Source organism: Trachypithecus francoisi, unplaced genomic scaffold (assembly GCF_009764315.1).
Source record: "Trachypithecus francoisi isolate TF-2019V2 unplaced genomic scaffold, Tfra_2.0 Lachesis_group15, whole genome shotgun sequence".
In the NCBI taxonomy this organism is placed as follows: Eukaryota; Metazoa; Chordata; class Mammalia; order Primates; family Cercopithecidae; genus Trachypithecus; species Trachypithecus francoisi.
The window spans coordinates 57,935,181-57,948,735 of record NW_022681460.1 but is presented as its reverse complement, the minus strand read 5'-3'; the positions used below and the strand labels follow the sequence as shown (position 1 = coordinate 57,948,735).

The following is a 13,555-nucleotide window of genomic DNA, read 5'->3' as shown; positions in this document are numbered from 1 at the left end:
TCTTTATCTTTCATTGTCTTTGGCTGTTTCTTCTGTTTTTCTAGCTTTTTTTTTTTTTCCTCTCTTTTGTTCAGTTATTTTAGCTTTCACTCCATAGGCATTTCACAGAGAAATCAGACAACTTTTGAGATTAACTCCCTCAACAGTTTTAGGGACGAATTGGCAAGACAGGCTTTTGAGGCAGGATCTTTCTGGCACTTTACTTCACTCTCTTTGACAAAAAAAAGTTCTGGACCTGTTTATCCAGCACGTGGGCTCAGGAGCTCTGTCTTGCTGTCATGCCACTTGCAACCCCCCATGGTATCCATCTCTCTGAGCGAAGCATGTGGACAATAATGTAAGGTGTCTTCTATAGGTTGCCCCCCCTTTTTCTTTTTGAGACAGAGTCTTGCTGTGTGGTCCAGGCTGGAGTGCAGTGGTGCAGTTCCGGCTCACTGCAGTCTATGCCTCCCGGGTTCAAGCAGTTCTCCTGTCTCAGCCTCCCAAGTAGCCAGGATTACAGGTGCGCGCCACCACGCCCAGCTAATTTTTTTATATTTTTAGTAGAGATGGGGTTTCACCATGTTGGCCAGGCTGGTCTCGAACTCCTGACCTCAAGTGATCCGCCCACCTCGGCCTCCCAAGGTGTTGGGATTACAGGGTGAGTCACCGTGCCCGGCCTAGGTATCTCTTCAGACTAGAGTTACTTAAGCAGTCTGGGCTTTTATTGCTAGTTTAATTCAGATACTAATGGCATATTTGCAAATTCTTGAGTAATTTTTATTTGTATTTCAGTTATTTAGAAAAGTATTACAATGTTGAATGTAGTTATTTGCAGCTAATCTGGTTTAAAACATCTCTATGAGATTATGATGTTCTCAGTTTTGGTAAATCCCATTGTCGATCATCTCTGTTCTTACCCTTTAATCTTTCCGGAGTCTTTGAAAATCTGGTAAAAGCTACAGATTCTCCTCCCAGACAAATACATGCATCACAGAGTTGCTGTATTCTCAGGGGAGTGTTCAAAGCCCTTCTACTCCAGGTGGAGAATTCAGGCCCTAGATATGAGTTATGGTCCCTCAGTGGGGTAGGAAGAACTGATGTTGTTAGTTTCTGAAGGCCCCCTGTGGCCCTTCAGGTCTGTGGCTCATGTGCCGGGAGTTGTCTGCTTCTTGGCTAGGAGAGGAAGGGGCTTGGGTTCTTGGAGCAAGAGTCAGCCTTTCAAGTGTGAGATGCCAGTGCAGGGCCGTGTCATTGAAAAGCTGATGATGATCTTCTCAAGTTGTTGCTGTAACCACAGTAAGACAAATGAGACCATCCCTGGCCCAAGGAGGATAGGTGAAGGGTGGGTGGACAGGTATCTACCTGGGAAATTAATCATTGTTAATGTTACAACAAAATGCCTTACTACAGATGCTAGGTAATGGAGTAATATCCAAAACCCCACATTGTAGGACTCACTTAATTATAATTTAATGAAAATTTGACACTATACTTAATCAGCAGCCCTTGAAATTTATAGGCAAATCTGGGAAATTCAGATTCCTGGACCCCAGCCTTAGGTTGGGAATTGTCAGCCGTCAGGTAGGGTCCAGAAGTGCCTCCTTATCTGGTGGGTAGGAGCATCGTTAAGCGCACACACTCTAGAGAAAGAATATCTTGGTTCCCATCCCTGCTCCACCACTTGCCAACTGAGTGACCTTGGCAGGTTACTCAACCTAAGTTTCTTCATGAGTAAAATAGTACTTACTTTATAGGGTCAGTGTGAAAATCAAGAGTTTATTGTATGAGTAAAGCACTTAGGAGAGTACCTCATAGATGGTAAGTGATGTAGAATTATTAGCAGCTGCTGTTACTACCAACACTGTTGTCAGCTTCATGGCCACTGGATAAAGTTCTATTAGTTCATTCTCATCTTTTTTTTTTTTTTTTGACAGAGTCTTGCTCTTCTACCCAGGCTGGAGGGCAGTGGTGCAATCTCGGCTCACTGCATCCTCTGCCTTCTTCCAGGTTCAGGTGATTCTCATGCCTCAGCCTCCCAAGTAGCTGGGGTTACAGGTGTGCGCCACCATACCCAGCTAATTTTTTGGGGAGAGGGGTTTCACCATGTTGGCCAGGCTAGTCTTGAACTCCTGACCTCAGGCGATTTTCCTGCCACAGCCTTCCAAAGTGCTGGGATTGCAGGCATAATCTTTGGTGGCCAGACTGATTCTCATTCTTAAATATGCTTTTAAAAATAACAATAGCTGACATTTATTGAACATTTAAATGGCACCAGGCACAGTGCTAATTGCCTGAAGGCAGTGTGTCATGGTCATGAATCCAACTTTAGATGATGGGTTCCTGTATCTTAGTAGCAGGTCCCTTATACAGTAGTCCCTCTTGCTAGCCAGGGAATGGGATAAGTTCCAAGATCCCTGGTGGACGCCTGAAACTGTGGATAGTACTGAACTCTGTGCACACTGTGCACAAATTTGTTTTTCCTTCACAGTTTCAAGGATAAAAGATTCATTCTTTCCCTAGATCTTAGCAACCTCAGCATGTGCTACTTTTTTCTTTGCTTATTAAGTAAAGAACTTTTCACTTAAAGGAAGTAGTTTACAGCTTCTCTTTGGCTGATTGATTGCCAGCATCACTACTCTTGACACCTTGGGGCCATTATGAAGTAAAATAAGGATGATTTGAACACAAGCACTGATACTGGATCTGGTAACAGCTCCTAAGTGACCAGTGGATAGGAAGCGCCTGCAACGTGGATTTGCCGCACAAAGGGAGGAGTAACATCCAGGCGGGCAATTAAAATTGTGAATTATTTCTGGAATTTTTTCCCTTTAATATTTTTGAACCACAGTTGACCATGGGTAACTGAAGTCATGGAAAGCGAAACCGCAGGTAGGGGTAATGGGGAGCTACTGTATCTTGGTTTTATGGATGAGGAAAGGAATTCTTTAGGTAATAAGTTACAGGGAGTTGAGATTCTTAGATGTTGTATAGATTTTTTAAAATTATTAGATACATTACTTTTTCCCTACAAAAAGCATAGACAGCAAAGCATTTACTGTGGCTCATTTGCCTTTATGACTTTATTAAAATACATTCATTATTAAAAATCTTAACTACTTTAGTTTTTAGTCTTGCCTATCATTATGTTGATTATTTTAGGAAAATTAATTTTAGGCAACCATGTGGCTTCCTTTCTCATTCTGAGCCCACTTTTAGTTTAGGAAGAAGTCTTACGAAAACTTCTTTCTTACGAATGAAGGCAAATTTAAAAGCTTGTCTTATGTTTTGAATATAACTTAGCAGCCTCCAGGATTCTTGCTTCTTAAGCTTAGGGGACACGGCTGCTCTTGGTGTTGCTCTCTTCTTTTCTTCCGAATCCCCTCGGGGTTCCTCTTTACTGAAGCCAGGGACTGCAGGTCCTTGTTTACATGGGTGGCTGTGCCATGGTGACGTTCTGTGGATTGCAGGCGTTTCGCAGTATTGAGTCCTTTGTCAATAAGACTGAGACTTATCAATAGGAAAGCATCATGAAGTACCTGATACAAGCCTGTCCTTTTTCTAGAATGGTTTTGTGTTGGGTGTGGTGCCACACACCTGTAGTCCTAGCTATTCAGGAGGCTTAGGAGAAAGGATCCACTGAGCCCAGGGGTTTGAGGTCACAGTGAGCTGTGATTATGCCACTGCAATTCAACCTGGGCACCACAGTGAGACCCTTTCTCTAAAAAAAAGAAAATTAAAAAAAAAAAGAGATTTAAAAAAGTCTGGAAATAATTATTCCTTTGAATTGATAGAAAATAAATAATATCCTAAATATTCTTTGGACTCATCAATAATATATGTAGTTTATTAGAAGAAAAATGGTTTTAAGCTTCTAATTGGCCTCTGGAATTAGTTGCAGTCAAAAAACATTTGCACTTTGGACACATGATTTTTATCTGAACTAAAAGATTTTTGGAGCAGAGGGGAAGGGAAACCATCGCTGTGAACTGGGAAGAATTAAAGGGATTTAGTAGTCTTCTGAACAGATAATGTACAGTACTCATCATGGCAGATGCAAGAGACCCATTCCACCCCTGTTCTTTGAGCACCATGAGCCTGAGATAGACAAGCAGGAGGAGTGAAGGTGGATGTGATGCACCTGTGGTCTGCATAGGCCATCGCCACCCAATATGGCTGGTAGAATAAGAAACTAAGCTGTTTGGAGTCATACAGCTGGTGAATAGTGAAGTTGGCATTTGAATTTGGGTTTGTCTGAACTCAAAGGTTCAAGGTGCTTAGAAGATTTCTGTGGCTACATAAGGCTTCTTGGAGCTGGTGAAACAGGACACCAGGCCTTTAAGAGGTGGGGCTAAGATAAAGTCACAGTGTCAGATTTAGGCTAGGAGGGCACCCTGAGCTGAGATCAACAGATTGAACAAGGATCACTGAGTCAACAAGAAGAGCAGGTTTTACTTTGGGAACCTAGGGGAAAAATGAAATTGTTAAGGTTAATTTGGTTAAGATCACGGAGGGGTTTTGTTTGTTTAAGACAGCTAAGCATTAGGATTTAATAGTGCAGCAGACATGTTAAAGATGAAAATGGGTGGGGGCGTTATGAAACAGAAAGATTGAAAGTTCTATGGTTAATACTTAATGTGTGTTCACAGGGGAGGAGGTTGGAGGCATAGTTTTTCAGATGAAAGCCAGAGTCAGTCTCAACCCCACTCTAGGTTCATGAAGTTGCCTTTCATACCATTAACTTCACTCACTTTCATTTAAAAGGAAATTTTCAAATGTAAACACAAGTAAATAATGGTGTAATGAATCTGGCACATGTCACTCCACCTTCATCTTGTTTTACCTCTACCCTCTCCTGTCTCACGCCCCCATCCCCTGTCCCCTTTATTATTTTGAAGTACATTTCCAGATGTTATTATTATTTTGAGAAGGAGTCTCTCTCTGTTGCCCAGGCTAGGGTGCAGTGGTGCGGTCTCGTCTCACTGCAACTTCAGCCTCCCAGGTTCAAGCCATTCTCTTGCCTCAGCTTCCTGAGTAGCCGGGATTACAGGCACCTGCCACCATGCCTGGCTAATTTTTTATATTTTTAGTAGAGACAGGATTTCACCATGGCCAGGCTGGTCTTGAACTCCTGACCCCGTGATCTGCCTGTCTCGGCCTCTCAAAGCACTGGGATTACAGGTGTGAGCCATTGTGCCTGGCCTAGATCTTGTATCATTTAATGGGTAAATATTTCAGTATGTGCCTTTAAAAGATAAAGAACTTTAAAAAAGAGACAAAATACAGCTATCACTGTTAAAATAGAGTTTATTCATACCAATTATCAGTGTTCAAATTTCCAATAATCTCATAAGTGGAATATGTATTGTTGTTTAATTTACATTCTGGGGTAGTTTGAATTGGGATCCAAATAAAGTCCAGTGTTAACAGTTTGTTGTTATCTTTTAATCCCTTCATTTCTAGGATTTTCCTCCATCTCCTCTCCTTCTCGTCCTCTCACTTTGTTTTTTTCTGTTGCCATTTATTTATTGAAACTGGGACATTTGTCTGGTAGAAATTCCCACAGCCTGGGATTTCCTGATTGATTTGCAATGGTTTAACATGTTGCTTGGACCTTTTCATTTCCTAAAATTAGTGGTTTGATCTGTAGGTTTTGCCAAACTCATCATTTTTTGGGAGGTAGGATATTTTATTCCTGATCTGTTCTTTGATAAGCATCAAATGTCTTGATTTCCCCACCCTCAGCCCCACCACCATTCTGGTGGCCTCATTGATGCTTTCTGCAGTCTTAATTTCCAGTATATTTTTACTGCATTATTTTGCAGTCATCCTTTTGCCATAAGACTGCCTGTAACAAACAGCAAAATGTGTTCTGTAGCACATTTACCAGGCAAGTAGCTGTTAACATGATAAATATTCTTGGCTGTGTGCCCAAGTTTTGTTCAGTTTTATGTGTTTGTCCTCATACACTTGTTTTTGTGTTGCTATGTCTAATTCTAAGTGTAAGCTCATAGAAACCATTCAGTCATTCACCTGGCTGTTATCCAGTACCCAACCATGCTGGGCCCTTGGGAATCCAAGACGACAGCATCCCCGTCTTGGAGAAATGGTGTCCAGTTTGGCATACACGACAGATAGTTAAGATATGGCATTCTAAGTTCTTTAAGAGGAGCCCATTTGAAGTTGACTTGAGGTAGTTGTTTTGGAGGGTGATAGGGTTAACTTCTAGCAGGATCTTGAGGAGAGTAAGGAGGAGGAAGGGCATCCACTTGGACCGGCTGCAAGGCACCGAGGAGCAGTGGCCACATGGCCCATGGGACCCGGGCAGCTGAATAGGTGAAGCACAGTTTTGCTCTGCACCCTGGAGCCAGCCCTGTGGAAGCTGACCTGGTGGCCGGAGGGTGCCTGAAGAGCTCTTCTGAGCCCAAACTGGGACTCAGACTTCCTTCTGTAGGCCTTGGGGAGACATTTTCCGAGCACTTGTATTTGAGGAAGTCAGCAACATTGACCGCAGTGCAGGTGTCGGCTCTTGGATCGGGAGGAAGGGGACAGACTAGATGATGATTTGGGCTTTGGCGATATGTCAAACATACACAGATTGTAGAAGAGATAATGAGTTGTGTGGGGTGGCTCTGAGCGATCTCATTGGGGTACTCACCTTCGATGAGGTGGGGGCCCAAGGGAGAAGGAACAGGTCTATGGGGTCATTTGGGAGAGTCATTTCTTGTCCCGATGAGTGCAAGGCACTCTCTCGAAAGGTCCAAACATTAAGGATGTAGTTAAGGACCTCCTGTAGAGATTTGGGTATCACCACCAAGCAGGGGGGCCACATGGAGTCCTTGGGTTACAGATGCAAGGAGCCCCCATTCTTAAAAAACAGGAGAAAGAGAAGAGCTGGTAGAAGATCCTTAAAGGACATAATCTGGTGGGCGGGCTCCTTCACCTGGCTCCCCCGCCAGCCTGTGGGCTTCTAGTAATGCTTGATGACAAGGAGTGCGGCCTTGCCTTCACACCTGTGGAAGAGAATTTTTCATTTTAGCATTTCTTACTTATTCATGATCCTGGAGTTGATGTTTTAGAAGTGTTCCACATATAAACTACTTAAGATTATAATTTTTCAAAAGAGATTTTAGGGGAATATATGAAGCCCAGGATAAAACCTTAAAAAGTAAAAATTATATTCAATCCCTTATTATGTGATAGTGTTTGAAGCTTCCAGTTGTCTCTAGTGTACAGTTATTATAGAAATGAAGAGATATCCATCACTTGCAGATACTCCAGCATAGTGCTCATAAGTTAGCTCTGCAAATGACTTCAGTTTTTGTTTCCTGGTAGGAAAAAACGAGATAGCAATAGCAACTACCTTGTGGTGTTGTCGTTAGGACGAACTGCGCACACTACCCCTGTGCACGCTACCTCTGTGCACAGTACCTGTCACAAGTCCCCTCTTGTGAATATGAGCTGTCGTTGGGGCTTTCCTGAGGTGCCAAGGGCTGAGCATGCCATCCTTGACGTGCATGTTGTATGAATTTAATCGCTTTCCTTTTGGAAATGATATTTTAAATTCGTCTACACACAGAAAGTGGAGGGAGGTCAATAACACGCCAGACATCCAAAGCCTAGGGATGATTTCACTAAACTGTGGCAGGCTGTGTGGCCACCAGGCATCCTCTCTGTGGAGGTGGTCCCAGCCACCTCTCCCCCCACCATCACATGCTGGGATGGGCTTCTGTTTCCCTTTTAGGATTTGGAATTGGTGATAGGGAATTTCCAAAGCATGAAGAGAAAAGGATAAGGAAATTATTGAGACTGCTCAAATCGTCATTCATTCCCTCCTTCTGAATTATTGCAAGATAATAACAATGTGGCCATCTTAACTCTCTTCCTATTGGAAAAACTTTTCTTACGTAACATGACAGTTATCACTTATTCCAGATCAAGACACCATGGAGGCTCTGTTGCATTTTGTTTCTGACCTGACGTTCTTTGTTGGATTTTGCTGGCATCTGGAGACCTCCTCACTGACCTCTTACTAGGTGCCATTGCCATTTGTTTGTCAGGGACCAAGGTGCTCCTTCCTGTCCTCCATTCCTCCATCATCCTTTAGTTTATAGTCTATATGCTCTTAAATTCTTTTTTTTTCTTTTTTTTTTTCGGTTACTGTCTACCCATCTTCCCACTCATCCGCTGCTCTAGTTTTGCTACTTTTTATGATGTAGTTTGATACCTGGAGTAAGTTTTGTTCTATTCCAAAATGATGGACCTGTGAGTGTAAATTGACACTTTCTTTGTTAAGAACAATTTGTCAGTATATATTAAAATTTCACATGTAGCAATCTGATACAGTTTGGTCTGTGTCTCCACCCAAATCTCATGTCTAAGTGTAATCCCTAATGTCGGAGGTGGGGCCAGGTGGGAGAGGATTGGATCATGGGGGCGGTTTCTCTTGAATAAGGTTTCAGACCATCCTCTTGGGGCTGTTCTCGTGATGGTGAGTGAGTTCTCATGAGACCTGGTTGTTTAAAAATGTATAGCACCTCCCTGCTCTCTCCCTTGCTGCTCCCGCTGTGTGAGACACCTCACTCCCCTTTTGCCTTCCACCATGATTGGAAGCTTCCTGAGGCCTCCTCAGAAGCAGAAGCTGCCATGCTTCCTGTACGGCCTGCAGAACTGCCAGCCAGTTACACCTGTTTTCTTTATAAATTAAGCTGTCTTAGGTATTTCTTCATAGCAGTGTGAAAATGGACCTACACAACCCTTTGACGGAAATTTGACTTGTAAAGATTTATGCTACAGAGATTTTCATATGAAGATGTATGCATAAGGATGCTGTGCTGTATGAAGAAGGGAAGACTGGAAACAACCTAAATGTACATCAATAAGTGACTGGTTAAATACGTTACTGCACCTACAAATAATGCATTGTTGTGTGACCATAAAAAAAAGAATAAAGTAGATATTTAGTTGTAGATATAGAATGAGTTCTACAATATATTGTTAAGAGGCTGAACAATATGCTGTTTACAGAAAATATGCCCTAGTTATATATAAAGGAAAAAGGATTTAAATTCACATTTGAACTTGGTAACACATTGAAAAATTGCAGAAAGGTAAATAAAAAAATCCAAAGCTTGGCCAGGTGCAGTGGCTCATGCCTGTAATCCCAGCGCTTTGGGAGGCCGAGGTGGATGGATCACAGGGTCAGGAGATAGAGACCATTCTGGCTAACACAGTGAAACCCCGTCTCTACTGAAAACACAAAAAATTAGCCAGGCGTGATGGCACATGCCTGTAGTCCCAGTTACTCGGGAGGCTGAGGCAGGAGAATCTCTTGAACCCGGGAGGCGGTGGTTGCAGGGAGCCGAGATCGCGCCACTGTACTCCAGCCTGGACTACAGAGCGAGACTCAGTCTCTTAAAAAAAAAAAAAAAAAAAATTCAAAGCTTATACCATGGGAATGATTTCCCTTTTTAATTTTTTTAAAAGGGTCTTTGACGTTTTGGTTATTCTACATTTTATTCAAAGTTACATATTGCCATTAGGATTTTATTCATTTCCTAATAAAAGAAAACAGAAGCACTCCTGCTCCTGGCCTTTCTACTAGGCCCTTGTAATAGTTATCTTTACTCTTTCCTGTAGTAGAAGTGGGATTCTAGTGTTTTCTTCCTGGTCATGTTTCATTTCATACTGTGATATGTTCAAGTACCCAGCAAAGGAAATAAGCCCATAGTGGGCATTCAGTCAGCTTCTACGACATGTGTTAAAAGAGGCCTGGGCACAGTGGCTCATTACTGATTTTTAGCACTTTGGGAGCCCAAGGCAGGAGAATCACTTGAGGCCAGTAGTTGGAGACCAGCCTGGGAAGCATAGTGACACACCATCTCTCAAAATAAATAAATTAGGCCGGGCATGGTGGCTCATGCCTGTAATCCCAGCACTTTGAGAGGTTGAGGCAGGCAGATCACCTGAGGTCACAAGTTCGAGACCAGCCTGATGAACATAGAGAAACCCCGTCTCTCCTAAAGATACAGAATTAGCTGGGCATGGTGGTGCATGCCTATAATGCCAGCTACTTGGGCGGCTGAGGCAGGAGAATCACTTGAACCCGGGAGGTGGAGGTTGCGGTGAGCCGAGATTGTGCATTGCACTCCAGCCTGGACAACAAGAACAAGATTCCGTCCTTAAAAATAAATAAATAAATAAATAAAAATAAAATTAGCCAGGCATGGTGGTATATGCCTGTAGTCCTAGCTACTAGGGAGACTTGGGTGGCTGAGGTGGGAGGATTGCTTGAGCCTGGGAGTTAGAGGCTACGGTGAGCTATGATTAGGCTGAGCCACAGAGTGAGACCTTGTTTCTTAAAAAAAAAAAAAAAAAGGGAAAGAAATACCAAACTGAAAATTTCTGAAACAAATGTGTAATTATTACTACCCTAAACTTTTTTTCACACTTCTGTGAGTCAGTTTCCCTTTAACCTGTGACTCATAACATAAAGAAGGTTAAGGCCAGAGTCCATCAATGGTTAAAAGATTGTGAGTGAGATGTAGAAAAATAGTACTGATGAATTCTGAAAGGGAAAACCTCATTCCCATTGGCTGGTTCTTGTGTATTGCAGTATTATCACAATATGGCATTCTTTTAAAGAGTTACGACTCTTTACATATACAGCAGATGAATGTGATTATTTATGTGTGTATATTGGTTTACACACTGGTGTTCACTGGCTGCTTAAACTTACAAATAACCAAAGATGGCAGTAATGTTTTAAAGTGTAAAGCTGTGCTTCTTTGTTTATAAAATATGATGCTGAACATATTATTTTCCGATACTGTCATCGCCTTCTTACTGTCTATTTACTCTTCTTGGGATGAAAATAAGTATGTAACAAAAAATAAATATAGCTTTTAAGATGAAAAGGCTCAAGTTTCGTATGGAATATTTTTATATTGTTATTAAAGCAGCCAAACAGACTTTATAGTCCCACTGTAAGTATATATATAGTTGATGATTGTTATAGGTTTCAACTTGGCACCTTTTCTGTGTGCTCCCTTATTAAATCAATACTTATGTTCAAACATAAACTGAGGCAGAACAAGTTTCCTGTTCAATAGTTCTCACTAAATTTTGTTTTGATTTTATTTCCAACTGTACTTAATAGCTGAAAGCTTCTTGTGGTTGGGAATAGTATTTGAGATTTTGGTGAAATCTAATTATTTTGAAGTTTTAAAGCCTTAAAGAGGGAAATGTAAGGCCACAATACATTTTTCTAATAGCTTTCATAGTCTGTTAGTCTGTGTTGCTTATTTTAGGGGGATGATGTCTAAATTGAAATGTTTATCCACTGTAGTTGTAATGATATTTTTCAACTTCTTTAGAAAGCAGTTCATTGAGCGAAGAAGAGAGAATAAAAAGAAACATAAAAGGGTAATATGCATAGGACTTTTGAGCCTGTTACTATTTCCTAGCTAAAGTTTACTTAAAAAAAAAAAAAAAAGCCTAGGCATTGGGCAGAAACTGTGTGCACGTGTGTTGGAGGAGGAGGCGGGGTCTGCTCATTTGTTTGCCCATTGTGAGGCTGTCCTGCACCTTTGTGCTTTTTTGTAATAGGGTGAAGGCCCCTGAATAGAGGCCTTGTGCCCTGCTTGATTTGAAATCCATGCTGTTTATGGAAAGGAACCTGCAGGGCACCCAGCGGGAAGTCTGTGTGACAAGTGGAAATCTGGGATCTGGAAGAAACCTGGTGTTTTTGAGGGGGAAGGTGGTGGGGGGAGTGGTCATAATCTTTCAGCCTTTGCTTTTGTACGCCACAAGCTTAATTGTCACCCTCTGCTGGCAAACAGATTGCAGAGCCACTCTTTAAGTGTCCTTGGATTGCCTGTGCTTACTCTCACCTTATTGTTATCAAAGAAAAACTGGACAAATAGGATTGAATTCTCTTAGAAAAATATGATATGAACTGGGTACATTACTAGTAGAGGTTAAATATCTGAGGGTTTTTTTGGTTTGTTTTTTGTTTGTTTGTTTGTTGATAGAGATGTATTTAAAGGGAAGAATGGCTACATGGGAAAAGCTGGAATTATTGGCACGCTCCTGTATTTCAGAGCCTGTTGAAAGGCAGGTCGCACCAACACTAGGCTGGTTAAATCTAGTTTGTACAGCTTGTGTACTTTGTGGTACCAGCTATTGGTCCAAAGTTTCCTGACTTAAGAAGCCATGTAATTTTAAGTGTGCAAGAAAGGGGTGGGACAGCAGAAGCTTTTTATAGGATTTCAAGTAGTAAACATTAATTTTTAAGGCAATATTCCAGGGACTTAACAGAAGTAGAACTTGTATATGATGTTTCTTTAATGCCAGCACATATTTGAACTGACAAAGGAAGGGAGATAATTTTATTTTAAAGCAATATTTTCCATTCTTTTTTTCTCTTCAATTAGAAACTGGTTCTTCAACTTTCAGTGCCAATTGAGACATGCTATAATAAGTATTTAACAATTCTGTCCTGCTGTTTGACTTCAGGGGGAAATGATGGTAGAATGTTTAGTAGCTGAGCATACACAGTTAGGTAGCTAGGGACCTGGTATACAGTAAATGTGGTGTGGTGTGGTATTTGGGTTATATATGCTAATTATTTCAGCACAATGCTGAAACCATGCAGAATACGGAATGTGTGTTTGATGTGTGTCTTCCATCAAACACTCTTCCGTCAAACACGGAAGAGTGTTTGACAAGATGCCAGAAAGGCCGTGTTAATTATGTTTATTGTCCCTATTCAGGTTTTTTGGGTGTGTTTTGTTCCCCACTGTTGTTTTCTTCTTTATGGTGGTTCTCTGAAAACTATGACCCATGAACATATGGAGTTCTGTATATGCGTGTTTATTGGTTTTATAGACACCCCAGATTCTATGAGCTTAATAACGATTTATGCTGTTTTGTGGGTAATTGAGAGGACGTGTTAAGATATAGTTGATAATAAGGTTTTCATTAGTTATTTCCATTTTTTGAGGTAACATTAAAGGCAGTTTGACCAAAATCAGAATTCAACAATACAGAGAGCTTTTGGTTTGCTCTGGGTTCAAAGACAGTTTGGTTTGGCTGCAGCTGACCTCCCTCCCCATTTTTGTGAACTAGTCTTCTTCCTGCAAAACTCAAATACAGTACTTGGTATGGTCTCATAATAAATTTAGTTGTTAATTATATATATATATATAAAATATGTATATATCGTTTATATTTCTGCTGTTAATGATTCGCTGCTTTTTAAAATTTTTCCTTCAGTTAATGTATTAAATTATAGCCATAACATATTTATATGTCTGCTAAAATGTAACATTAGTTGTTGGTAGTGATAAGCTTTTGTTTTGTTTTGTTCTGTTTTGTTTGACACAGGGTCTCGTTCTGTCACCCAGGCTGGAGTGCAGAGGTGTGGTCAAAGTTCACTGCAGCCTCCACCTCCAGGCTCAAGTTATCCTCCCATCTCAGCCAATCAAGTAGCTGCACCACCACACTTAGCTAATTTTTTATTATTTTTGTAGAGATGGAGTCTCCCTACGTTGCCCAAACTGGTCTTGTACTCCTG

At 41.3% G+C, this 13,555-nt stretch overlaps 1 protein-coding gene across 9 annotated transcripts in view; it reads left to right on the top strand.

Annotated features, from left to right (window-relative positions):
* The window catches only part of ARID1B (AT-rich interaction domain 1B), a 442,707-nt gene that overhangs the window by 147,831 nt on the left and 281,321 nt on the right, over positions 1-13,555 (top strand). The gene's annotated exons all lie outside the window — the stretch shown is intronic.